Source organism: Somniosus microcephalus, chromosome 29, assembly GCF_052327205.1.
Source record: "Somniosus microcephalus isolate GS21.2 chromosome 29, FLI_Smic_1.0, whole genome shotgun sequence".
Classification (NCBI taxonomy): Eukaryota; Metazoa; Chordata; class Chondrichthyes; order Squaliformes; family Somniosidae; genus Somniosus; species Somniosus microcephalus.
Window position 1 is genome coordinate 37,275,049 of NC_141015.1, and position 27,775 is coordinate 37,302,823.

At 51.9% G+C, this 27,775-nt stretch overlaps 1 protein-coding gene across 5 annotated transcripts in view; it reads right to left on the reverse strand.

The window, feature by feature from the left end:
- Positions 1 to 27,100, reverse strand: part of csgalnact2 (chondroitin sulfate N-acetylgalactosaminyltransferase 2) — a 112,103-nt gene extending 85,003 nt beyond the window's left edge. For 2 of the 5 annotated variants that reach the window (XM_085970615.1, XM_085970614.1), the window contains exons 1-2: positions 26,938 to 27,095; positions 7,295 to 7,405 (exon numbers count right to left, since the gene is read on the reverse strand). The gene's annotated coding sequence lies outside the window, so the exon portion shown is untranslated. Of the gene's footprint in view, positions 1 to 7,294; positions 7,406 to 26,937 lie in introns of all 5 variants that reach the window. The other 3 variants (XR_015074210.1, XM_085970612.1, XM_085970611.1) reach the window with 3 other exon arrangements.
- Positions 27,101 to 27,775: the final 675 nt, after the last annotated feature.

Sequence of the window (27,775 nt, forward strand, 5' to 3'; positions counted from 1 at the left end):
TCAAGTTAGAAGATAAACCGCAACCCTGCAGCGCTTTTCAAAAAAAAAACAGGGAATTCTCCCAGTGTCCTGGTCAACATTCCTCCCTCAAAAAAAACCAGTGTAACTGGTCATTTATCTGGCTCTTCCTGCAAAAAGGGCCGCCATATTTGCCTACCTAACAACCACGGCACTTCAAAAACAACTCATCATAACTGAAGCGCTTTCAGAGATGCGACAAGGCGCTATGTAAATATAAACACTTCTTCAAAGTATTTTTTGGGTGAACATTTGCAGAAGAAGCAGCCCTTTCCAAGGTCTATGGAGTAATATTACGTACCCTGATCTGGGTGCCTCCAAGTCATCGCCAACTGAAGAGATGCTGATATATCTACAAAGCTCCAGTTACCCTCAGCCTGGTACTGACCCTGTGCTCGCTGTAAACAATAACTTGCATTTATATAGCACCTTTAATGTAGTAAAACCTCCCAAGGCGCGTCACAGGAGCGTTATCCAACAAGATTGGACACCGAGCCACATAAGGAGATTTTTAGGACAGGCGACCAAATGCTTGGTCAAAGAGGTAGGTTTTAAGGAGCGTCTTAGAGAAGAGGGGTAGAGGGAGGGAACTCCAAAGTTTAGAGCGGCAGCTGAAGGCATGGCCGCCAATGGTGGAGCCATTAAATTGGGGGATGCACAAGAGGCCAGAATTGGAGGAGTGCACAGGCTGCACTGTGCATAGAACCTCGTTGGTGCCAACCTGGTTTGCTAATCTTGTTCACTTCAAGAAGCGCTGGAAAGCGCCACGTAGCACAATGACCGGCATTTCTCTTTCAGATGGTCTCCTGCAGAGGAGCTGGGGGAGGTGAACCCGCTTCAGGGAGTTTAATTAGGAAATCTGGAACTGATCAATTTTCATATGCAAGCAACACCAGGCAGTTTTTATTACATTTTCAAAAAGTAATTATACTAAGTTTGCTAATTAGAAACTGTAAGATCCCGTTGGAGCAAACAATGGGAATTATCTGCTGATATACAGCAAGCACCGAAAAAGAAATGAAGTGAATGAGAACAAAAGGAAACGCTGAAAACCTGAACGATAAATGGGCAATTCTGGAAGTAAACAGCAGGATGATCAGACAAGCTGAAACCTTAAGCTGACTTCTCAGGTCCTGATGGACCTGCTGTGCATTTCTAGCATTTCCTCTTCTGATTTCGCACCAGGCAAATGAACAATCAGTCCCTCATCTTGGCCATGAAACTTGTTCGGGATGGCGTGAAACTGAGGCAAGTGGCTTCTCCGCAGGGAGAGAAGAGGAACCGAGGGGCACCATGGATCAGTGGGTAGCACGCTCGCCTCTGAGTCAGAAGGTCGCTGGTTCAAGTCCACTTGAGAGAGCAAGAGAGTGACGGGGCCTCGGTTTAACGTCTTATCCGAAAGACGGCACCTCCGACAGTGCAGCGCCAATTCATTAAATATATTCAAGAAGGAGTTGGATAAATTTCTTGAGGCTAAAGGGATCAAGGGATATGGAGAGAAAGCAGCGACAGGGTACTGAATTTGGATGATCAGCCGTGATCTCATTAAATGGCGGAGCGGGCTCGAGGGGCCGAATGGCCTACTCCTGCTCCTATCTTCTATGTTCTATGCTCCCTCAGCACTGCACTGGAGTGTCAGCCTAGATTTTTGTGCTCAAATCCCTGGAGTGGGACTTGAACCCACAACCTTTTGACTCGGAGGCGAGGGTGCTACCCACTGAGCCACAGATGAGACTATAATAGGATGGCCGCCAGCATCAGAGAGACAAGCGCGGGGTGAAGAGCTGCAAAAGAAACCTCTTTCCAAAAATGTATGGAAACCTTGAGAGTGGGTCCTGAAAATGGTTATTTATATTCTCTCCCTTCCTCCCCCCCACCCAAAGTTTCCCCAAATATTTCTTCCTGAAGACAATGTTAATTTCAGGAGCAGCCCAGCCACTCCAATTGGTGGGATTGCTTTGCATAGAACCATCGAATGATACAGAATCAACATCACAAAAAACAGACGATCCGGTCATCGTCACATTGCTGTTCATGGGAGCTTGCTGTGCGCAACTTGGCTGCCACGTTTCCTACATTACAACTTTGATGTCCACAGTGCACAGTGGAGCTAGACTGGCCCTCGAGGCGCCGTGAGCACTCTACCGGGGATCCTTGGACCCAATGCTGAAGCACAGCAATAAGCCCGGCTGTACAGGAAACTTTGGTTTATCCGGAGGTTATATGTCTGAAATACTTGGTCTAACGGCAAAAATCAGGAGCCGGTTTCTATAAGTTTTTTTTAAGTTCTCGTTGCTTTTTTTTTCCCCCCCAGTCAGGCACTGCAAGGTCTGTAGCTATAGCAACAGCTTCAGCTAGAGACGCTTGCAGCTGCAGCCGACTGTTTTGAAGCTGTTGCTAAGCAACAGGGTTTGTTGATTCACACGGAGCTTTTCAGTTCCGTATGTTTCAACATTAACGCTGGTATGTCCGGCACTTTTGATGGTACGGCACCAGCTCGGTCCCGTCAGTGCCGGATATCAGAAAGTTTCCTGTACAAAGTTATTCTTGGCTGTGTAGAAGCAGGAGCTCGGCCACGAACTTAAAGAACAATGGAAATTAGATTTTTCCTAAGGCTTCTGGCAGCAACCACTGTCATGTCTGTTTTCGGCACTTGTCAATCAGCATTGCATTAGAGTTACTAACGGGAGAGATGCTGCGCTACCATTTCAAATGAGTCCCCTGCAAGTTCCATAGCCAATTCCACATTGCTGCTTGATCCTGGGAGAGCAGCATTTGGGAGCCAGCTCCCAGGATTTATACATCTAAACCAAGCTCTCACACCAGCAGCAGACTGGCTGGCTCAAGCGTTTTGTCTCCCGGAATCGGAAATAAAATGGTGCCAACATAAATCGGCCTTTCTGGGTGAAGAGCTGCAAAAGAAGAAACCTCTTTCCAAAAATATATGGAAACCTTGTGAGTGGGTCCTGAATATGGTTATTTATATTCTCTCCCTTCCCCCACCACCCCACCCCACCCAAAGTTTCCCCAAATATTTCTTCCTGAAGACAATGTTAATTTCAGGAGCAGCCCAGCCACTCCCAATTGGTGGGATTGCTTTGCATAGAACCATCAAATGATACAGAATCAACATCACAAAAACAGACGATCCGGTCATTAGCACATTGCTGTTTGTGGGAGCTTGCTGTGCGCAACTTGGCTGCCACGTTTCCTACATTACAACAGCGACTACAGTTCAAAAAAGTACTTCATTGGCTGTAAAGCCCTTTGGGACGTCCGGTGATCGTGAAAGGCGCTGTAGAAATGAAAGTCTTTTTTTCTTTCTTTTACAGCACAGGAGGCCATTCGGCCCACCGTGCCTGTGCCGGCTCTTTGAAAGAGCTCTCCAATTAATCCCACTCCCCTGCCCTTTCCCCATAGCCCTGCAAATTTTTCCCTTCAAGCATTTTAAGGGGCTTTTTATGCAGATAAGACACGGGAACAGCTCCCCTGTGATGAGGACCTAAAACCAAGGTGTCCAAAAAGGGTGGCAAACTTCAAACAGGTACGAGCTTAAACCTGTAATAATTCAATTACATTTGATACCTTGAGAACCCACCTAGTACTCGAGTACGAGATGCATATTTTGGTGCAATCTTCGGGTGTAGAAAAAAAAGTCACGGAAAATCAAATGACATTTCTCCTCAGAAAAAGACAAAAGCAATAATACTCTGTGAATCAGGTACGGGTTTTGAATCTGGAGCCCTCGAACCGAGGGTGGGTCGGTGATAGAATCCCTGAGGAATCCTGCGGCAAAAACATTTTGCTTAACGATGGCGCCGTAGTCTTCCAGATAGCAGGCACGGTCTTACAAAAAATTAGGGTTGTTTTACAAGAAATAGTTTCACTTTGTAATACTGTTGAAGAATTCATCACCCCAGCACCCCCCCCCCCCCACCTTCTCCATCAGTCAAACTCTAATTTCTAATCTGACGAAAGGTCATCGACCTGAAACGTTAACTCTGTTTCTCTCGCCACAGATGCTGCCCGACCTGCTGAGCAATGTTCGCTGCAAGCTGTGCGGCCACGCAGCGCTCCAGGGAACCCGCGCAGCCGGCTTTTCAATACAAAAACCGCGCCTGCGCGCTATTTTGAACGGCCCGCGCAGCCCCTTAAAGCAGGGCCAAAAAAAGTAGAGGGAACATTGCTGCCGAGTGCTTCCAGCATTTTACGTTTTTATCACACAGAAGCTCTTGGTCACAGTTTTCATTATCCCAGAAAGGCAACTCAATGATTTAATTTTCCCATGAGGTTCTTACTAAATTACGTTTGTTTACAAAATGCTCACGATAAAAACTAAGACGGCAAACTGAAATACAGACCATCCGTGCCCAGAGCACAGTTCATTTCGAATGTTCAATAACAGATTAGTGCCGGGACTGAGCAGTTGATGTGACCCAGGATGCTGTGGGTCTGCAGATGAGATCGATTAACCCCTTCGCCAGTACAAGCACCTTTAAGGGAAGAGTAGATAGACATTTGAAGCAGAGGATGGTACAGGGCGATGGGGAGAGCAGGGTAGCAGGATTATTACAATGCTCCAAAGACCAAACGGCCACTTTCTGTGCTGTATATGTCCGTGGTTATAAGTTGGCATTCACAGGGTCAGCAGAAACAAGTCCACACTACTTTTTTTGTAATAATAGGGCCTTCATTTTACAACTAAAATGGAGAATGCAAAAACTAATTACAGGAAACTTTGGTTTATCCAGAGGTTGTATGTCCGGAAACCTCGATCTGCCGGCAGAAATCAGGAGCCGTTTTGTTAGGTTTTTTTTCTTCTCGTGGCTAGGTTTTTTTTCTTCTCGTGGCTTTGTTTTCAAACAGTCAGGCTCTGGAAAGTCTCTGAAGCTGTTGCTAAGCTACAGAGATGCTTCCAAGGTACAGGCTGACTGTTTACAAGCTGTTGCTAAGCAACAGTGTTTGTTGTCAGATACGGAGATGAAAACCTCTGTATGCTTCAACATTAACTTTGTATGTCTGGCAGTTTTGATAGATCGGCAACAGCTTGGTCCTGTCGGTGCCGGATATAACAAAGTTTCCTGTACATAAAATGAGGGGTGGGGAAATTTAATAAAGTAGGATAGCCTGTAAAATGCAGTGTAGTAATATTTTTTAAAATAAAAAAACAAGCAAATTATTTGGTAGTTGACAGACATTTCCTTTGGGTACAGTCCAAGTAATTACAATCTTAAAAGGGAGTTGGTGCTGGATTGGAATTGAAGTTCTTTGTGCTCCATCAGACTGCAAGCATGGTTTTAAACAACAGAAGCCACAAACCAAGCATAACAACTGGCATTTATAGAGCAGCTTTAACATAGTGAAGCATCCCACAGGTCTTCAAACAAAATTTGACACCGAGCCACATAAGGAGCTATTAGGACAGGCGACCAAAAGCTTGGTCAAAGAGGTAGATGTTAAGGAGCGTCTTAAAAGGAGGAAAGAGAGGTAGCGAGGCGGAGAGGTTTAGGGAGGGAAATTCCAGAGCTTAGGCCTTAGGCAGCTGAAGGCACGGCCGCCAATGACAGAGCGATTAAAAATCGGGGATGCGCAAGAGACCAGAATTGGAGGAGCGCAGAGATCACGGAGGGTTGTGGGGCTGGAGGAGGTGCAACTTGTTCACGCTTAAAAGGTCATTAATTAACAGACTAAACTGACACCCGACACAGTGAATCTGGTTGAAGCATTTTAAAAAAACAGAAATGAATAGAACTTAACACAACAAACGATAGGGCAGGGGGATTGTGAACTTGACACAAAAGCAGAGAGACGGAAATGGCCCGAAATCAAAACACAAACTCAACGCAGACGCCATCCAGCCTACCTCAAATATTTTCCCAGCCATCACCTACTCTCATTGGCAGATGGGGACAATGAGAGGTAGTCTCTTTCATCAGGTTATAAATTATAAAATCCCAGAATAAAGTTGAGGTATTAGCAGACTTCAGACTGAGGTCAGTTAATGGAATATGATATTTAATTGGATACCGAAACAAAAATTAATGCTCAAGATTACCCTTCATATTAATGCAGCAATTTTTTCACCATGCAACGAGCCCATTCGCACCAGTGAGCCCATCCCCTCCAATGCATCGGGTACAATTTTCACTCTCGCGGCCACTTGAGTTATTTAGATTTCCTGAGGAGGCAGGCAAGACTTTGAAGAAGCTATAACGATGAACTTCCTCCAGACATGTGCGAGCGTCACACTCGTGAGAAAAGATAAAAAAGACTTGCATTTCTATAGCGCCTTTCACGACCACTGGACGTTACAAAGTGCTTTACAGCCAACGAAGTATTTTTGAAGTGTAGTCACTGTTGTAATGTGGGAAACGCGACAGCCAATTTGCGCACAGCAAGCTCCCACAAATAGCAATGTGATAATGACCAGATAATCTGGGTTTTAGTGATGTTGGTTGAGGGATAAATATTGGCCCCAGGACACCGGGGAGAACTCCCCTGCTCTTCTTCGAAATAGTGCCATGGGATCTTTTACGTCCACCAGAGAGCAGACGGGGCCTCGGTTTAACGTCTCAGCCGAAAGACAGCACCTCTGACAGTGCAGCACTCCCTCAGCACTGCACTGGAGTGGGACTTGAACCCACAACCTTCTGACTCAGAGGCGCGAGTGCTACCCACTGAGCCATGGCTGAGGTGCAATACAAGTTATAAAGGGTAAGTCGTGAACATCAGAATTTTACACTACAGCAGAATATTCAGGAAGAGAAAGCTGGCTCGTGTACCATCTGTGCGCACACACCACACGCACACATTTCTTCTGAAACAATGTACCTTTGGGTGGTGATAGACAAGGACTCTTTGTATTCTTGTAAAAGGGATGATAATTATGGATATATCCGAATATGTGCTAATTTAGTTTGACTCCAAAACTTAATTCTCTGAAATTTGAATACAATGTTTTAGTAATACTGAACAATTCAATACCAGTGAGTAATCGGGCTGTGGCGTGCAGAGCATACGTGACTCTCCAAAGATAATCATTTAATTTGTTGATTTAAGTGCCTCGTTCCTTTAATCTTTACATCTGGCTTCCACCTTTCCCACACCCCTGCCCCCAGGTCATAATTAAGCTTACAAGAAAGGTTGCTGCAATCTTAACTCCGGGGCTCACACAGTAATTTATGGTTACAAAGGCACTCTCATCGTTCTGGCAGAGGCAGACAGCACACACGTAGCTTTCCCAAATTTTTTTTAAAACTTCAAATGAGAACCTTACCCAAACAGTTGTGCCCGCTCACATGCTTTAAGTCCGCTTTCGTGAGCGACGGCTCGTCCAAAGCAGTCCCTTCGCTCTCCAAACTTGTGCAATGCTGTCGCACCGAGTCGTCTGGAAGCAGAGAAAGAAAGTCACATCAGTGCAACTGCGAAGCAGCCCATGTGTTTGTCATTACCCTAACCCAGTGCAGCGCAGACGGTCACTGTTCTGCTTGCTGTAAATTTTGTCCTAAGCAGGGGGCGGGGGGGGGGGGGGGGAGGGATTCCTGTAGTAATGTCTAAAACCACAGTGGTTTTTTTTTTTTTTTTAAAAAGGTGGGGTTGGCGGGGGGGTGGTGGAGGAGGGGCGTAAAGGGAAACGAGGATGACTGCTTTCTTGGCAACCTGACTCCTGACAAAACAGGAGAGTCTGACATTCCTTTTATCTCAGGGCTCCAGTTTTTTTTCTCTCCCCAATTTCTTGCTGAATTATCCCAGCCCTTTTTAGCAAGAGAAAAAAAACAGGTTTTCTCTTTTGTCTTTACAAGCCATTTGCTACCAAACGTCCTGCTCCAGCCTGGTTGCACAACGTGGCTCCACACATGGTAGTTGAAGTAGGCAGCAGGGGCTGGACAACAACAACTTGCATTTATATAGCGCCTTTAACCTAGTAAACGTCCCGAGGCACTTCACAGGAGCGATTACCAAACATAATTTGACACCGAGCCACCAATGTTCCCGCTAATTTTTTTCTGGGCGCATGCGGCCCCTTTTAACGGGCTGCATGGCCCATTCAAATTCCCGCTCGCGAGCGGTTTTTCCATTTAAAAGCCGGTGAGCCAGCTGCGCAGGACCTCCGGACCGCTGCGCGGCCACGCAGCTTAACGGGAAGATTGAGAGCCACATAAAGAGATATTAGGGCAGGTGAGCAAAAGCCTGGCCAAAGAGGTAGGTTTTAAGGAGGAGAGAGGGGTAGAGGGGAGTAAGAAAGAGATATTCCTTTAATACACAGATGTCACAATTAGTTCAACAACAACTTGTATTTATATAGCATCTTTAACGTAGTAAAACGTTCCAAGGTGTTTCACAGGAATGTTAGAAGACAAAAATGACACCGAGCCACATGGTAAGAAATTAGGACAGATGACCAAAAGCTTGGTCAAAGAGGTAGGTTTTAAGGAGCGTCTTAAAAGGAGAGGTAGACAGGCGGAGAGGTTTAGGGAGGGAATTCCAGAGCTTAGGGCCCAGGCAGCTGAAGGCACAGCCGCCAATACTTGTGCGATTATAATCAGGGATGCTCAAGAGGGCAGAATTAGAGGAGCGCAAAGATCTCTGAGGGTTGTGGGGCTGGAGGAGATTACAGAGATAGGGAGGGGGTGAGGCCACGGAGGGATTTGAAAACAAGGATGAGAATTTTAAAATTGAGGCGTTGCCGGACAGGGAGGCAATGCAGGTCAGCGAGCACAGGTGTGATGGGGTGAACGGGACCTGGTGCGAAAGAATTCATCTGCAAATGGTTGACTGGTCCAATCAGTTATGACTCGCTCCTCCTGTCAGTTGGCTGTGTGTGGGATGGGAGGGAGCTGGTTACCAGGTTACCTAACTCACCGCCATAGCAATAGTTTTGAAGCACCTTAAAGGGACACTGCGGTCATCCATATCCTTTCGCCACCTCGCAGTATTACATGGTGTTTACAGTACAGAAACAGGCCATTCGGCCCAATTGATCCACACGAGCCTCCTCCCACCCCTCTTCATCTAACTCCAGCAACATATCCTATTCTCATCTAACTCCAGCAACATATCCTATTCTGTTCTCCCTCATGTGTTTATCGAGCTTCCCCTTAAATGCATCTATGCTATTTATCTCAACCACTCCCTGTGGTAGCAAGTTCCACATTCTCACCACTCTCTGGGTAAAGAAGTTTCTCCTGAATTCCCCATTGGATTTATTGGTGACATCAATTCCCCTCTACGTCACAAATGGTCCCGTTCGAAAATAGTACGAAGCAAAAATGATTTAGAAATAAACCGCACCTGTGCGCGACATTATGATGAGGTTGCCCGGCAGCAAGAACTGAAGGTAATTTTATTCCACAGTTCTGAAGTTCAGAATGCTGAACAAGCTTGATTTTTGTGACTGCAGAGGCCCTCAGTTGAAACCTCTTGAGTGAACCCCAGCCTTAAAACTCACTGCAGGCTTTAATCCTGTAGAAATCTATCCCATGTCGTGCACTCACCTTTAAGTCAGAAGGTTGTAGGTTCAAGCCCCCACCCCCTTCAGGACTTGAGCACGTAATCTAGGCTGGCACCCCCAGTGCGTTACTGAGGGCACGGGGATTCAATCATGGACCACTCCTAGAATTCACAGTAATGTGCTCAAGCCATCACTTCCTCGGGCCTCAATTCCAAATTGAGCCCTGGCAATTTGAAGTTACAGGAAACTTTCGATTTACCGGCACCTAAATAACCGGAAATCTCGGTTAACCGGCAAAATTCAGGAGTATGTTCAGGTAAGTTTTATTACTTGCCTTCCTCCATCTGTTGCTGTGCAAGGGTGTGGCTGCAGCTGTTGCTAAGCTACAGAGACGCTTGGAACTTGTGGCCATTGTTCTGAACCTGTTGCTAAGCAACAGGGTTTGTTGCTTTATACGGAGCTCTCAGCTCCGTATCTTTTACTATAGCTTTCGGTTATCCGGAATTTTTAATGAACCGGCACCACATCGGTGCCGGATAAAAAATAGTTTCCTGTAGCCAATACAGGACCTTTGGGGAAATTTCCAGCACCTTGTGCCCTGCTCCCCATTCCAGCCCAAATAGACTCCAGGCTGAGCCAAACATCAAAAGAAAATCAAAGAAGTAGCTTGAAAATAAAACTGCATATATATATTTATAGGTCCTTATCAAAGCTCTCAGAAACCTCCCAAAGTGCTTCACATACAATGAAATACTTTTAAGTGCAGTGACGGTTGCACTGAGAGACATACAACAATTTGCATTTACAGGAAACTCTTTTTTATCCGGCACCGACGGGACCGGCGTGGTGCCGGTTGATCAAAAAGTCCAGATTACAGAGAGGTATACTTGCCAAGGTACAAGAGCCCCGTACACGGCCACAGGTGCAGGAGCCCCGGTTACACGGCACTTGTGCAGGAACCCGTTACACGGCCACAGATCCAGGAACCCCGGTTACACAGCCAATATATAGTAAAACTTACCTGAACCTACTCCTGAATTTTGCCGGTTAAGAGAGATTTCCAGATATTTAGGTGCCGGTAAAGAGAGTTTCTTGTATATAGCACCTTTAACGTCGTATAACATCCCAAGGCACTTCACAGGAGCGATTATCAAACTAAATTTGACACCAAGCCACTTGCGGAGATATTAAGACAGATGACCAAAAGCTTGGTCGAAGAGGTAGGTTTTAAGCAGCGCCTTCTGCATAGCAAGATCCACCACCGGTGTACCATGGCTGCAGTGTGTACCATCTACAAGATGCACTGCAGCAACTCACCAAAGCTTCTTCGACAGCAGCTCCCAAACCTGCGACCTCTACTGCCTAGAAGAACAAGAGCAGCAGGCGCATGGGAACACCATCACCTGCAAGTTCCCTCCAAGTTGCACACCATCCTGACTTGGAAGTATATCAGCCGTTCCTTCCTCGTCGCTGGGTCAAAATCCTGGAACTCCCTCCCTAACAGCACAGTGGGAGCACCTTCACCACACGGACTGCAGCGGAGCAAGAAAGCGGCTCACCGTCACCTTCTCAAGGGCAACTAGGGATGGGCAATAAATGCTGGCCTTGCCAGAGACGCCCACATCCCAGGAACGAACAAAAACAAAGGAACAGTACAGGCACTTTCTGCTTAGCAAGATCCCAGAAACAGCATGGAGATAATCAACCAGATAATCTACTTTTGGTGTGTTGGTTGAAGGCAGAATTTTCACCAGAAGAGTAGGAGAATTCGCCACACTTCCTTGAATAGCATGTGGGATCTTTAATGTTCGCCTGAACCATCGAAACATTTCTTTAAAAAAGCATAAGCCTCTATGAAGAATTGGGATAAGCAAAATATCCTTTTCCCCTCTTTTTCTGTACATTGAATGTTCTTGTCTAGACATTGAGTGCTGGCAACAGAATTGGGCAAAGTGGCTTGGACAAGCTTCTGAGCCACACAGTGCCAGGGTGATGAATGAACACATTCATGCCTGGTTTCGTGTTCCAAACGGACTTCAGCTTCACACATTCATTCTGCTGGGAAGTTGATGCCTGTGTGGAACACGAAACTTTGCAAACACCAGGACTCTGAATGGACCAAGAACCCACCACCGCCCTTGGTCCGACTCCCAAGTCGATGGAGAGTTCCGGCCACTGACCAGATGTGCAGGCTCTGCTCCAGCAAAAAGATGTCCGTCACTGCTGCAGCCACCATGGGCACATAGTGCTTTCCTTCCAATACATCTCATCTGCTGTGTGGAGGCCAGCTGGACAAAATATGGGACCACAAATTTCAAAAAAGAAAATACTGCGCGCGAGAAGACGATCTAGGTCGATGAGAAGCCACAACCAGATCCCTTGTGCCAGGGGGACTGAATTATGAAAAGAGGCTTGAAACACTTGGTCATTTCAGCTTTCAAAGTTGGCAAATGAAGAGGGGACCTTTTATATAGAGGTATACACAAGATTAATCCAGGTTATTGCAAGTCAAACTAAGACTGCAGGGCAAAGGAGCATATGTACCAAAAGGCACGTTCAGGATCGATGTCACACAAAGAGCGATCTGTACCGAGAATGCTCATCGGATAGGGTAGTGGAGGCAAAAACTCCAGTGATTTGAGTGGCGGTTCAATGCTATGTTAGGGTTGGGGGAGGGAGTGGTCATAGGTTTCTATGGAGGGATGAGCTAAATGGCCTCCCTCATCTGTACTTATCTTCGTCACAACAAGTTGTATTTATATAGCACCTTTAGCATAGTAAAATGTCGCAAGGCGCTTCACAGGAGTATCATAAAACAAAAAATTTGACGCCAAGCCATATAAGGAGAAATTAGGGCAGATAGGTTTTAAGGAGTGTCTTAAATGAGGAGAGAGGCGGAGAGGTTGAGGGAGGGAATTCCCGAGCTTAGGGCCTAGGCAGCTGACAGCATGGCCACCAATGGTGGAGCGATGAAAATTAAGGATGCTTAAGAGGCCAAAATTGTAGGAGCGCAGAGATCTGAGAGGGTTGTAGGGCTGGAAGAGGTTACAGAGATAGGGAGGGGCGAGGCCATGGAGGGATTGGAAAACAAGGGTGAGAATTTTTTAATCGAGGCGTTGCTTAACTGGGAGCCGATGTAGGCCAGCGAGCACAGGGGTGATGGGTGAACAGGACTTGGTGCGAGTTAGTACACGGGCAGCAGAGCTTTGAATGATCTCAAGTCAACAGATGAGACAACATCAAAGGATACTGCACCAAGAACAAATCCTTTCATTATCCACTCTTCTGCTCCTTTAATTAACAAGACAGCCTCACTCAGTCTCGTATTTCTCTGTTCAGAGAACTTGCTGCGTGTTTGAATAGGTGGCTAGTACCCTCATGGCGTGCTTCCTGCTATAAATTTTGGTCAAATCAAGCAACTGATGACCCCTACAATGGCAGTGTAATGCTTCAAAGTAGAATGCGATCGTAAGGTGAGGTTGCATTAGGGAACTTTATTTTCCATGGGCAGGGAACCACAATAATTCCCACCATTTGTACACAGTGTGCAATAAAAATTCCTCTTGATCAACCCAACAATGCACCACAATCAAATCACAGAAGAGCACTGCCGACTGCATCAGTACAACTCCTTCACTGGCACTAGATATGAACTGAATACGGACAGGGTATTTGCAGAGAATTATTTTTGCACTTGGATTCCTATTCAGGCCCCCCCGAGTTGCTCCAGCAACGTAGGTGACGAGAGGCCCACATTCATCCTGGAGGCTCTCCATGAAGCTCCCAGGGGAGGGATCTTGCCACCTTGGAGGTCGAGCACTTCCAGAGGGGCTTTGGGTACAACAGACATGTGCAACGTGGGCGGTAGCGTGCATAGTGGTTATGTTACTGGTCTAGCAAGCCAGAGGCCTGGACTAATGATCCGGTGACCTGCTTTCAAATCCCACCACGGCAGCTGGGGAATTTAAAATCAATTAAATAAATCTGGAATAAAAAGCTAGCATCAGTAAGTAAAGACATAGTACTGGAGAAATTAATGGGACCTTGTGGATCTCTTGGCTTGTCCTCGGTTCGGAGTCTTCCCTTAACGTACAAGTTGCTTGCAATCTAGGAGTTCAGTGATGCGTGGATGGACAGGGGCGCAAGTCCTTCAAGCTTCACTTCATTTTTTTTTTTTTATAAAGTGCGTGGTTACTGAATTTGCAGGAGCTACTTGTGCACGGCTTTGGAGCTTGGATGGGGTAAAACGTTAAGTTAAACTGTGCAGGTCCAGGAGCCACGCTACCCCACGCCAATGCTCCCTCTAATTTAATTTTTTTCGTGTGCGATCCCTTTAACTGGCTGCGCTGCCCATTCAAAATTTCACGCGTGCGCAGTTTCTTCCATGTAAAAGCCGGTGAGCAGCCTGCATCAGCAAACTTGGATAGGTTACACTCAGTCCCTTCATCCAAGTCATTAATATAGATTGTGAATAGCTGAGGCCCAAGCACTGATCCTTGTGGTACCCCGCTAGTTACAACCTGCCAACCCGATAAAGTCCCGTTTATTCCTACACTCTGTTTTTCTGTCCATTAACCAATCCTCAATCCATGCTAATATATTACCCCCAATCCCTGCTAATATATTACCCCCAATCCCATGAGCCCTAACTTTGTGTAATAACCTCGTGTGGCACCTTATCGAATGCTTTTTGAAAATCCAAATACAGTACATCCACTGGTTCCCCCTTATCCATCCTACTAGTTACATCTTCAAAAAACAGATTTGTCAAACACGATTTCCCACTCTGCTTAATCATATTACGATTTTCTAAGTGCCCTGTTACCACGTCCCTAATAATAGATTCTAGCATTTTGCCTACTGCTGATGTCAGGCTAACTGGCCTGTAGTTCCCCGTTTTTTTCTCTTCCTCCTTTCTTAAATGATGGGGTTATGTTTGCTACCTTCCAATCCTTGGGGACTGTTCTACAATCTAGGGAATTCTGGAAGATTAATACCAGTGCATCCACTATCTCTGCAGCTACCGCTTTTAAAACCCTAGGATGCAGGTCGTCCGGTCCAGGGGACTTGTCGCCACTTAGTGGTCTGCAGGTCCTGCGAAGGCTGCTCACCGGCTTTTAAATGGAAGAAACCGCAGGGTTGCACACGAAAAAAAATTAATTAGAGGGAGCATTGGTGTGGGGGAGCATGGCTCCTGGACCTGCGCAGTTTAACTTAACGTTTTATCCCATCCATCCTTCAAAGCCGCGCACAAACAGCTCCTGCAAATTCAGTAACCGCGCACTCAAAAAAAATTAAGTGAAGCTTGAACAACTTGCGTCCCTGTCCATCCACGCATCACTGAGCTCATAGATTACAAGCAACTTGTACATTAAGGAAAGCCTCCGAACTAAGGACAAGCCAAGAGATCCACAAGGTCAAAGGCCTGTCTGGGGACGGGCGTACCATATGTCCCAAGCATAGTGTCTCGGGAATACTGTGTTCTTTTTATTTTGTATTTGCTGACTCACGTTAGTTTTGCTGTTTTCTGTTCAGTGATAGCAGCACGTTCCTTTAAGTAAGTCGCATGTTTTCAAACTGAGTTTCCAGGAAGACATCCCAGGGGTTCCACGAGGTCAGGTGCCCGAGGAAGTTAGTGTCAGTAGTCCTCGAGGGCAGGTCAGTGTGGTAAGGTTTGAAAGCCATTGGTGTAGGGACCCAAATACAGAGCGAGAAACAGAGGCAGTGACTGAGAGGCGCTCTCTGCCCTGCCTCACCTCCTAAACAACATTTTCCAGTAAGTGCTCGGAAGTCTGTCGTGGAGAAACCCAGCCGACTGCCCAAACCATGTGTTATTCCATGGAATGCGATTTTCACTTCACACCTGGGCGAGGTAACGCACTGAGCAAAACTATTTCTCAGCAAGCCACGAACGTCTTTGTAAAACAACTGTCCAATCCGGTGCACAGGTCCGAGACAAAAGAGACCTGCATTTATATAGCGCCTTTCACGACCTCAGGATGCCCCATAACACTTTACAGCCAATGAAGTACTTTTGAAGTGGAGTCACTGTTGTAATGTAGGAAACGCAGCAGCCAATTTGCACACAGCAAGCTCCCACAAACAGCAATGTGATAATGGCCAGTTAATCCATTTTAGTGATGTTGATTGAGGGATAAATATTGGCCAGGACACCGGGGAAGAGCTCCCCTGCTCTTCTTCAAAATAGTGGTCATGGGATCTTTTACGTCCACCTGAGGGGGCAGGCGGGGCCTTGGTTTAACGCCTCATCTGGTACTGCACTGGGAGTGTCAGCCTAGATTTTTGTGCTCGAGTTTCTGGAGTGCGGCTTGAACCCACAACCTTCTGGCTCAGGGGCGAGAGTGGGACCCACTGAGCCACAGGCTGACGAATACAAACTGACAATCAGTGCAGTGAAAGTGCAAATGATTCTGCCTTGCACAGTCTTGCAATCCAGGTTATCAAACTGGTGTCTGGACCAATGTTCTCTTTAAGCTGCGTGGCTGCGCAGCGCCACAGGGAACCCGCGCAGCCGGCTTTTCTATGCAAAAACCGCACATGCATAGCCCACGCGACGCCAAAAATAATTACAGGGGAAATTGGTCTGGATCCTTGGAAGGGTGGGGGGTTGTGGGGGGGGATGGGGAATCCCTAGGTCATCTGATATTTTGTAGTTGTATTCATTTCAGTTGCCACACATTAATATTTTCTGCATCTATAGAAACATTTTTCCTTTGTACAGGGAACTTTCGATTTACCGGCACCTAAATAACCAGAAATCTCAACCGGCAAAATTCAGGAGTAGGTTCAGGTAAGTTTTACTTCATATTAGTGGCCGTTCCTGGATCTGTGGCCGTGTAACCGGGGTTCCTGCACCTGTTGCTCTGCAACAGAGACGCCTGGATCTTTGGCCGTGTACGGGGCTCTTGTACCTTTTACTATACCTCTCTGTAATCCGGATTTTTTGATAAACCGGCACCATGCCGGTCCCGTCGGTGCTGGATAAAAAAGTTTCCTGTATATCTTTCAGAAGTTTGGAGAAGGGGTCCCCGGAAGTATATTAAGATTTGAATGGGAAGCCCCCCAACACCGACAAGTGTGAAAACCACTGCATTACAAATCAAAACTGAAGCACCCTCAGACACTTTTAAGCGTAGGTCAGCATCTGGATAAAGACACACTCTCACCTCAGGTGCTTTTATCGGAGTCACGGTAATTAAGAGTTACCACATTCTGACGGTTATTAAAATTGTTTCCGCAAATTAAAAGCAATTCGCTCAGTGGTTCAAGTCCAAAGCACAGTCTCCAAAGCAGCCAGGCTCCTGTCCTCCGCGGAGACAGACTCCTACATCACAGTGATTACATCAGCACTGCAGAATCCTGGGACACCTCATCACCTCATCTCACTTTCAATCATTCCAGCCTTGCCATCCGATATTTCCACAGGGCTCCAGCCAACAAAAAAAAATCTCAATAGAAAATGCGCTTTTTGACACCATTCACCTTAGCAAAGCCACACACATACAATAACAGGATCCTGTCTGGGATAAAGGGGAGGGGGAAAAAAGGCCGTTTGCAAAAACAATAGTTCTACTCACAGGGAATGGAATATTTAACTCGTTCGTGACTTACTGTGCGCGCTCAAGATCAGACAAGAAATGTAACTAATTATTTAAGGTTTAAAGTGGGGAGATATCTTGTACACAAATTATTATGGTGGGTGGTGCTGTAGGTTATTCTAGGGAGCATACGCTTCTGCCCCATACCCAGTCCCACTCTTTTTCTGCACTTAAATCGCCTCTCTCAGCTCCCAGTCATCTTGTCTCTTATTCCTTGTCCATGCTTTGAACAGCCAGGGTGTATTAAAGCAAAGTTCCTTGTTATCTGGAGATAATAATGCATCCTATATTGGAACAGTTTCTTTTCACCGTTAACCTTTAGGGCAGCTCATCACTTAGAGAGTCACGGAGTCTAATACTTTGGGTAACTTCTTGGCAAGGAAAACCGCAAACGTAACTCCCCTGTTCAATAAAGGAGGGAGGCAGAAAGCAGGAAACTATAGGCCAGTTAGCCTAACGTCTGTCATTGGGAAAATGCTGGAATCCATTATTAAGGAAGTAGTAGCAGGACATTTAGAAAATCATAAGACAATCAAGCAGAGTCAACGTGGTTTTATGAAAGGGACATCGTGTTTGACAAGTTCTTTGAGGATGTAACGAGCAGGGTGGATAAAGGGGAACCAGTAGATGTAGTGTATTTGGATTTCCAGAAGGCATTCGATAAGGTGCTGCATAAAAGGTTACTGCACATGGTAAGAGCTCACGGTGTTAGGGGTAATATATTAGACTGGATAGAGGATTCACTAACTGACAGAAAACAGAGAGTCGGAATAAATGGGTCATTTTCAGGTTGGCAAACTGTAACTAGTGGGGTGCCAAAGGGATCAGTGCTGGGGCCTCAATTATTTACAATCTATATTAATGACTTGGATGAAGGGACATAGAAATATAGAAAAATAGGAGCAGGAGTAGGCCATTCGGCCCTTCGAGCCTGCTCCGCCATTCAATGTGATCATGGCTGATCCTCTATCTCAATATCATATTCCCGCTCTCCCCATACCCCTTAACGCCTTTTGTGTCTAGAAATCTATTTATCTCCTTATATATATTCAATGACTTGGCCTCCACAGCCTTCTGTGGTAGAGAATTCCGCAGGTTCACCATCCTCTGAGTGAAGAAATTTCTCCTCATCTCAGTCCTAAATGTCCTACCCCGGATCCTGAGACTGTGACCCCTCGTTCTAGACCCCCAGCCAGGGGAAACATCCTCCCTGCATCCAGTCTGTCTAGCCCGGTCAGAATTTTATACGTTTCAATGAGATCCCCTCTCATTCTTCTAAACTCTAGTGAATACAGGCCTAATTGACCCAATCTCTCCTCCTATGACAGTCCTGCCATCCCAGGAATCAGTCTGGTGAACCTTCGCTGCACTCCCTCTATGGCAAGTATATCCTTTCTTGGGTAAGGAGACCAAAATTGCACACAGTACTCCAGGTGTGGTCTCACCAAGGCCCTGTATAACTGTAGTAAGACATCCTTGTTCTCGACTGTAATGTAGCCAAATTTGCTGATGATACAAAGATAGGTGGGATAGCAAGTTGTGAGGAGGACACAAAGAACCTGCAAAGGGATATAGATAGGTTAAGTGAGTGGGCAAACATTTGGCAGATGGAGTATAATGTGGGAAAATGTGAGGTTATCCACTTTGGTAGGAAGAATAAAAAAGCAAATATTATTTAAATGGAGACTACAGAACGCTGCGGTCCAGAGGGATCCGAGTGTCCTCGTACATGAAACACAAAAAGTTAGCATGCAGTTACAGCAAGTAATTAGGAAGGCAAATGGAATATTGGCCTTTATTGCAAGGGGGATGGAGTATAAAGGTAGGGAAGTCTTGCTACAACTGTACAGGGTGTTGGTGAGACCACACCTGGAGTACTGCGTACAGTTTTGGTCTCCTTATTTAAGGAGGGATATACTCGCATTGGAGGCAGTTCAGAGAAGGTTCACGAGGTTGATTCCAGAGATGAAGGGGTTGTCTTCGGAGATGAAGGGGTTGTCTTATGAGGAAAGGTTGAGCAGGTTGGGCCGATACTCATTGGAGTTTAGAAGAATGAGAGGGGATTTTATTGAAACATATAAGATTCTGAGGGGGCTTGACAGGGTAGATGCAGGGAGGATGTTTCCCCTCGTGGGGGAATCTAGAACTAGGGGGCATAGTTTCAGGATAAGGAGTCACCCATTTAAAATGGAGATGAGGAGTAATTTCTTCTCTGAGGGTTGGGCATCTTTGGAATTCTCTACCCCAGAGAGCTGTGGAGGCTCAGTCACTGAATATATTCAAGGCAGAGATAGACAGAGTTTTGAAAAAGAGGGGAGTCGAGGGTTATGGGGAGCGGGCAGGAAAGTGGAGTTGAGGCCAAGATCAGATCAGCCCTGATCTTATTGAATGGCGGAGCAGGCTCGAGGGGCCGAATGGCCGACTCCTGCTCCTATTTCTTATGTTATGTGGAACTCGCTACCACAAGGAGTAGTTGAGACAAATAGCAGAGATGCATTTAAGGGACTAGAAGGATATGCTGATGGGGTGAGATGAAAAGGGTGGGAGGAGGCTGGTGTGAAGCATAAACACCGGCACGGACCAGTTGGGTGGAATGGCCTGTTTCTGTGCTGTAGGTTCGATGTGACCTAACCTCAGGCAACTGAAGTTCTTGTGGCATGGCAGATACTGACTCACTGTGAACTTGTTCTCTTCCTCTCCCTCTCCCCGGCGTTTATACAAGTTCTCTTTATTTTCTCCTTCAGCTCTTCCTATCCTATTCCCTTGGACCGAGAGTCCAGGCAGCTGACTTTCTCTTTAGTCTTTCTGGCGCTCCTTCGGTGCCACTAGAAGGCGAGGCGAGCCTCAGGGCAGCTCATCCTGTGACGTTCACACACCTATAACCCGGGGGGGGGGGGGGGGGGGGGGGGGGGGGGGCGGTGAGTACCACTTGGTAATGTCCCCGCGTGGCACAAACCGAGATGGGCAGCTCCTTAGAGAATGGCGGAGTCCAATACAAAACGTGCAATATCAACTTAACTCAATAGTGTTAAAACTGGTTACAATTTATGTTGGAATGGTATAGGTCTGGGGGCAGCACTCTAACCCTTCTCATAGCTCCTCAAGTACCGTGTCCAGTCCTGGACACCGAGACTGATTCTAGTCTCGGAGGAATTTTTATTATTTTTTTTAATTCGTTCATGGGATGTGGGCATCGCTGGCAAGGCAGCATTATTGCCCTCGAGAAGGTGGTGGTGAGCCGCCTTCTTGAACCGTTCCAATCCGTGTGGTGAAGGTGCTCCCACAGTGCTGTTAGGGAGGGAGTTCCAGGATTTTGACCCAGCGACGATGAAGGAACAGCCGATATACTTCCAAGTCAGGATGGTGCGTGACTTGGGAGGTGATGGTGTTCCCATGCGCCTGCTGCCCTTGCCCTTCTAGGAATGAGTTACGAGGACAGACTGGAGAGATTTGGCAATCTCATTTTGAAAATGTGGAAGATGGAAACATCAAATCAACAAAACGATTTAACGGAGGTTGTTCATGCAGGGTCTGGAGAACACAACTAAAGTTTGAGCAATTTTCATTGCACAATTTTAAAGTTTGCTGTGGGCTTGTTTGATATAATTTGCTTTTCATGCAAAATTGCTACTCTTGAAAGACCTCAAGTCACTTCTCTTCCAAACCAAACCGTTCAGCAAATCTACATTTCCTGTCTCGTTTCCTGTGGCTTTATGAAACACTGCATGGAAAGGCAACCTCTGTGCGTTAGATAGCAGACGGAACCTGCCAACTTGACAAACATCCCCGCTGCATGTTTGCGCACTCTAGCTTCCTGGTTTGTTTTCATTATCTTCAGTCTTTGCCTTTGAAACAGCGAGACGCTGGCCATGAGCTCAGTCTGGGACTCACGCCCTGGAATTCCCTCAGTAAACAGCACAATCTCACAAGCTCCTCCCGAAAAAACCACGTTTTGGCCAAGCTTTTTGCTCACCCCCTCCCAATGTCTCCTCCTTTGTCCCCGCTTCCATTCTTGCCTGATTAACTTCTGTGAAGCACCTTGGGACATTTTTATATACTAAAGGCTTGTTGTCATCCCTACTCTCCCATCATCAATCCTCAGCTTTCCTTCACAAAAGCAAAATACAGCGGATGCTGGAAACCTGAAATAGAGACAGAAAAGGCTGGAAATACTCAGCAGGTCGGGCAGCAGCTGTGGAGAGAGAAACAGAGTTAACGTTTCAGGTCGACGACCTTTTCATCAGACCTGTGAAGTGCTGAGAGCACTTGACAGCAAAAATACTCGCCTTCCTGCATCCGCTAATATCCTTTAATTGGGGCAATAATGACAAGGAGATGCTCTTAAGTATCGCAAGATAATCATGGGTGAGAAAAGCCAGGCACATCTTTTCAGCGATTCACAAAGTCCCAACAGTTTTCCCACTGCAGCATCCAATTGGTTCTTAAATGATTCCATGATGTGATTCTATTAGGCTATCCGGGAGATTAGAAGCCAACAGATTTCCGCTGCAGCTTCCATCTGTCACCTAATCAAGCAATCAACAATATCTAGCTAATAGGCTGAGCAGAGAGCTGTATTGCGGCCAGAATCATAACAGGCGTTGGAGAAAGTCGTCTCGCTTTAGCTACTATAGGCGGTCGTGGATGAAGGGAATGTAATCCTGTCCTTTGACCTGCTGCGTATTTCCAGAATGTTCTGTTTTCACCACTGGGGCATGGCCAGTCGCCCTTTGGCCCAGGCAGTAGTCAAGGAAACAAATCTCAATGGTGATGCAGTGGCAGCAACTCCCTGAGGATCGGAGACTTTGAGGGGGGGGGGGGGGGGGGGGATCGGAGACTTGGGGGGGGGGGGGGGATCGGAGACTTTGGGGGGGGGGGGATCGGAGACTTTGGGGGGGGGGGGGGGGGGGATCGGAGACTTCGGGGGGGGGGGGATCGGAGACTAGGGGGGGGGGATCGGAGACTTCGGGGGGGGGGATCGGAGACTTCGGGGGGGGGATCGGAGACTTCGGGGGGGGGGATCGGAGACTTCGGGGGGGGGATCGGAGACTTCGGGGGGGGGATCGGAGACTTCGGGGGGGGGATCGGAGACTTCGGGGGGGGGGATCGGAGACTTCGGGGGGGGGATCGGAGACTTCGGGGGGGGGATCGGAGACTTCGGGGGGGGGGATCGGAGACTTCGGGGGGGGGGATCGGAGACTTCGGGGGGGGGGATCGGAGACTTCGGGGGGGGGGATCGGAGACTTCGGGGGGGGGATCGGAGACTTCGGGGGGGGGATCGGAGACTTCGGGGGGGGGATCGGAGACTTCGGGGGGGGGATCGGAGACTTCGGGGGGGGGGATCGGAGACTTCGGGGGGGGGATCGGAGACTTCGGGGGGGGGGATCGGAGACTTCGGGGGGGGGGATCGGAGACTTCGGGGGGGGGGATCGGAGACTTCGGGGGGGGGGGATCGGAGACTTCGGGGGGGGATCGGAGACTTCGGGGGGGGGATCGGAGACTTCGGGGGGGGGATCGGAGACTTCGGGGGGGGGGGGGGTCGCAGACTTCGGGGGGGGGGGTCGCAGACTTGGGGGGGCTTGGGGGGGTTGCAGACTGGGGGGGGGGTTGCAGACTGGGGGGGGGGTTGCAGACTGGGGGGGGGGTTGCAGACTGGGGGGGGGGTTGCAGACTGGGGGGGGGTTGCAGACTGGGGGGGGGGTTGCAGACTGGGGGGGGGGTTGCAGACTGGGGGGGGGTTGCAGACTGGGGGGGGGGTTGCAGACTGGGGGGGGGGTTGCAGACTGGGGGGGGGGTTGCAGACTGGGGGGGGGGTTGCAGACTGGGGGGGGGGTTGCAGACTGGGGGGGGGGTTGCAGACTGGGGGGGGGGGTTGCAGACTGGGGGGGGGGGTTGCAGACTGGGGGGGGGGTTGCAGACTGGGGGGGGGGGTTGCAGACTGGGGGGGGGGTTGCAGACTGGGGGGGGGGTTGCAGACTGGGGGGGGGGTTGCAGACTGGGGGGGGTTGCAGACTGGGGGGGGGGTTGCAGACTGGGGGGGGGGTTGCAGACTGGGGGGGGGGTTGCAGACTGGGGGGGGGGTTGCAGACTGGGGGGGGGGTTGCAGACTGGGGGGGGGGTTGCAGACTGGGGGGGGGTTGCAGACTGGGGGGGGGGTTGCAGACTGGGGGGGGGGTTGCAGACTGGGGGGGGTTGCAGACTGGGGGGGGGTTGCAGACTGGGGGGGGGTTGCAGACTGGGGGGGGGGTTGCAGACTGGGGGGGGGGTTGCAGACTGGGGGGGGGGTTGCAGACTGGGGGGGGGTTGCAGACTGGGGGGGGTTGCAGACTGGGGGGGGTTGCAGACTGGGGGGGGGTTGCAGACTGGGGGGGGGTTGCAGACTGGGGGGGGTTGCAGACTGGGGGGGGTTGCAGACTGGGGGGGGGTTGCAGACTGGGGGGGGAGGTTGCAGACTGGGGGGGGGGAGGTTGCAGACTGGGGGGGGGGGGAGGTTGCAGACTGGGGGGGGGGAGGTTGCAGACTGGGGGGGGGGGGGAGGTTGCAGACTGGGGGGGGGCGGGGGAGGTTGCAGACTGGGGGGGGAGGTTGCAGACTGGGTGGGGGGGGAGGTTGCAGACTGGGTGGGGGGGGAGGTTGCAGACTGGGTGGGGGGGGAGGTTGCAGACTGGGTGGGGGGGGAGGTTGCAGACTGGGTGGGGGGGGAGGTTGCAGACTGGGGGGGGGGGAGGTTGCAGACTGGGGGGGGGGGGGAGGTTGCAGACTGGGGGGGGGGGGGAGGTTGCAGACTGGGGGGGGGGGGGAGGTTGCAGACTGGGGGGGGGGGAGGTTGCAGACTGGGGGGGGGGGGGGAGGTTGCAGACTGGGGGGGGGGAGGTTGCAGACTGGGGGGGGGGGGGAGGTTGCAGACTGGGGGGGGGGCGGGGGAGGTTGCAGACTGGGGGGGGGGCGGGGGAGGTTGCAGACTGGGGGGGGGGCGGGGGAGGTTGCAGACTGGGGGGGGGGCGGGGGAGGTTGCAGACTGGGGGGGGCGGGGGAGGTTGCAGACTGGGGGGGGGGGCGGGGGAGGTTGCAGACTGGGGGGGGGGCGGGGGAGGTTGCAGACTGGGGGCGGGGGAGGTTGCAGACTGGGGGGGGGGCGGGGGAGGTTGCAGACTGGGGGGGGGGGCGGGGGAGGTTGCAGACTGGGGGGGGGGCGGGGGAGGTTGCAGACTGGGGGGGACGGGGGAGGTTGCAGACTGGAGGGGGGCGGGGGAGGTTGCAGACTGGAGGGGGGCGGGGGAGGTTGCAGACTGGGGGGGGCGGGGGAGGTTGCAGACTGGGGGGGGCGGTGGAGGTTGCAGACTGGGGGGGGCGGGGGAGGTTGCAGACTGGGGGGGGCGGGGGAGGTTGCAGACTGGGGGGGGCGGGGAGGTTGCAGACTGGGGGGGGCGGGGGAGGTTGCAGACTGGGGGGGGCGGGGGAGGTTGCAGACTGGGGGGGGGGGCGGGGGAGGTTGCAGACTGGGGGGGGGGGCGGGGGAGGTTGCAGACTGGGGGGGGGGGCGGGGGAGGTTGCAGACTGGGGGGGGGCGGGGGAGGTTGCAGACTGGGGGGGGGGCGGGGGAGGTTGCAGACTGGGGGGGGGGGCGGGGGAGGTTGCAGACTGGGGGGGGGGGCGGGGGAGGTTGCAGACTGGGGGGGGGGCGGGGGAGGTTGCAGACTGGGGGGGGGGGCGGGGGAGGTTGCAGACTGGGGGGGGGGCGGGGGAGGTTGCAGACTGGGGGGGGGCGGGGGAGGTTGCAGACTGGGGGGGGGCGGGGGAGGTTGCAGACTGGGGGGGGCGGGGGAGGTTGCAGACTGGGGGGGGGGGAGGTTGCAGACTGGGGGGGGGGGCGGGGGAGGTTGCAGACTGGGGGGGGGGAGGTTGCAGACTGGGGGGGGGGCGGGGGAGGTTGCAGACTGGGGGGGGGCGGGGGAGGTTGCAGACTGGGGGGGGGGGGCGGGGGAGGTTGCAGACTGGGGGGGGGGGGCGGGGGAGGTTGCAGACTGGGGGGGGGGGGCGGGGGAGGTTGCAGACTGGGGGGGGCGGGGGAGGTTGCAGACTGGGGGGGGGGCGGGGGAGGTTGCAGACTGGGGGGGGGGGCGGGGGAGGTTGCAGACTGGGGGGGGGGGCGGGGGAGGTTGCAGACTGGGGGGGGGGGGGGGGGGGGGGGGGGGGGGGGGGGGGGGGGGGGGGGGGGGGGGGGGGGGGGGGGGGGCGGGGGAGGTTGCAGACTGGGGGGGGGGGGGGGGGCGGGGGAGGTTGCAGACTGGGGGGGGGGGGCGGGGGAGGTTGCAGACTGGGGGGGGGGGCGGGGGAGGTTGCAGACGGGGGGGGGGCGGGGGAGGTTGCAGACTGGGGGGGGGGGGCGGGGGAGGTTGCAGACTGGGGGGGGGGGCGGGGGAGGTTGCAGACTGGGGGGGGGGGCGGGGGAGGTTGCAGACTGGGGGGGGGGGCGGGGGAGGTTGCAGACTGGGGGGGGGCGGGGGAGGTTGCAGACTGGGGGGGGGGGCGGGGGAGGTTGCAGACTGGGGGGCGGGGGAGGTTGCAGACTGGGGGGGGGGAGGTTGCAGACTGGGGGGGGGGGAGGTTGCAGACTGGGGGGGGGGGGAGGTTGCAGACTGGGGGGGGAGGTTGCAGACTGGGGGGGGGGAGGTTGCAGACTGGGGGGGGGGGAGGTTGCAGACTGGGGGGGGGGGGAGGTTGCAGACTGGGGGGGGGGGAGGTTGCAGACTGGGGGGGGGGGGGAGGTTGCAGACTGGGGGGGGGGGGGGGGAGGTTGCAGACTGGGGGGGGGGGGGGGGGAGGTTGCAGACTGGGGGGGGGGGGGGGGGAGGTTGCAGACTGGGGGGGGGGGGGGGAGGTTGCAGACTGGGGGGGGGGGGGGAGGTTGCAGACTGGGGGGGGGGGGGGAGGTTGCAGACTGGGGGGGGGGGGGGGAGGTTGCAGACTGGGGGGGGGGGGGGGGGGGAGGTTGCAGACTGGGGGGGGGGAGGTTGCAGACTGGGGGGGGGGGAGGTTGCAGACTGGGGGGGGGGGGGGGGAGGTTGCAGACTGGGGGGGGGGAGGTTGCAGACTGGGGGGGGGGGGAGGTTGCAGACTGGGGGGGGGAGGTTGCAGACTGGGGGGGGAGGTTGCAGACTGGGGGGGGGGGGGGGAGGTTGCAGACTGGGGGGGGGGGGGGAGGTTGCAGACTGGGGGGGGGGGGGGGGAGGTTGCAGACTGGGGGGGGGGGGGGAGGTTGCAGACTGGGGGGGGGGGGGGGGGAGGTTGCAGACTGGGGGGGGGGGGGGGGGGAGGTTGCAGACTGGGGGGGGGGGGGGGAGGTTGCAGACTGGGGGAGGTTGCAGACTGGGGGGGGGGGGGGGAGGTTGCAGACTGGGGGGGGGGGGGGGAGGTTGCAGACTGGGGGGGGGGGGGGAGGTTGCAGACTGGGGGGGGCGGCGGGGGAGGTTGCAGACTGGGGGGGGGCGGGGGAGGTTGCAGACTGGGGGGGGGCGGGGGAGGTTGCAGACTGGGGGGCGGGGGGCGGGGGAGGTTGCAGACTGGGGGGGGGGCGGGGGAGGTTGCAGACTGGGGGGGCGGGGAGGTTGCAGACTGGGGGGGCGGGGGAGGTTGCAGACTGCGGGGGGGGGCGGGGGAGGTGCAGACTGCGGGGGGGGGCGGGGGAGGTGCAGACTGGGGGGGCGCGGGGGAGGTTGCAGACTGGGGGGGAGGTTGCAGACTGGGTGTGGGGCTGCAGACTGGGGATTGGATTTGGGGGGACACACACCGTTACCCTGACAACCGCCAACAGCATACACAAGCCAGGCCCAGGCCTCCTCTACTCACCGGCCGCGCTGGTTTCCCGGGTAGACGCCGGGCCGGGGATAATGATGATGAAGGTAGTGGGAGGACCGCCGGAGCGGCCACAGCGCAACACAAGCCGGGCCCGCAGAGCGGGGGGAGGCAGCGGAACCATTAGGCCGGCGGACCGGATGTCAAAGGCACTGGAGCAACGGAAGTGAGCGGGGTAAGTTTTAGAGTGCGACACACAGAGGTGTTGCTTAGCAACCGCGGCCTAGGCGCTCCCACAGCAGCCTTAGACCTTATGGGCAACACTCAGAATCCCTCAATAAAGCATTTCTATATCACCGCAGGACGTCCCAAATAGGGCTGCCGATGAAGTACTTTTTCTTAAGTGTAGTCACTGTTGTAAAATAAAATCCAGCAACCAATTTGCACCCAGCAAGCTCCCACAAACAAGGGAAACAGAGACCTGGAATGTAATCAGTTCAAACCAGGTTCGCCGTGTACCTCAAGCTCCGAGAACCACGGTGGATCAGGACTGGGACTGGACAACTTGTATTTATATAGCGCTTTTAACCTAGTAAAACATCCCAAGACGCTTCACAGGTGCGTAATCAAACAAAATTTGACACCAAGCCGCATAAGGAGATATTAGGACAGGTGACTAAAAACTTGGTCAAAGAGGTAGGTTTTAAGGAGTGTTGTAAAGGAGGAAAGAGAGGCGGAGAGGTTTAGGGAGGGAATTCCAGAGCTTGGGGCCTTGGCAGCTGAAGGCACGGCCGCCAATGGTGGAGCGATTGAAATCGGGGATGCTCAAGAGGTCAGAATTAGAGGAGCGCAGAATCTCGGAGGATTGTGGGGCTGGAGCGCCTTTCACAAC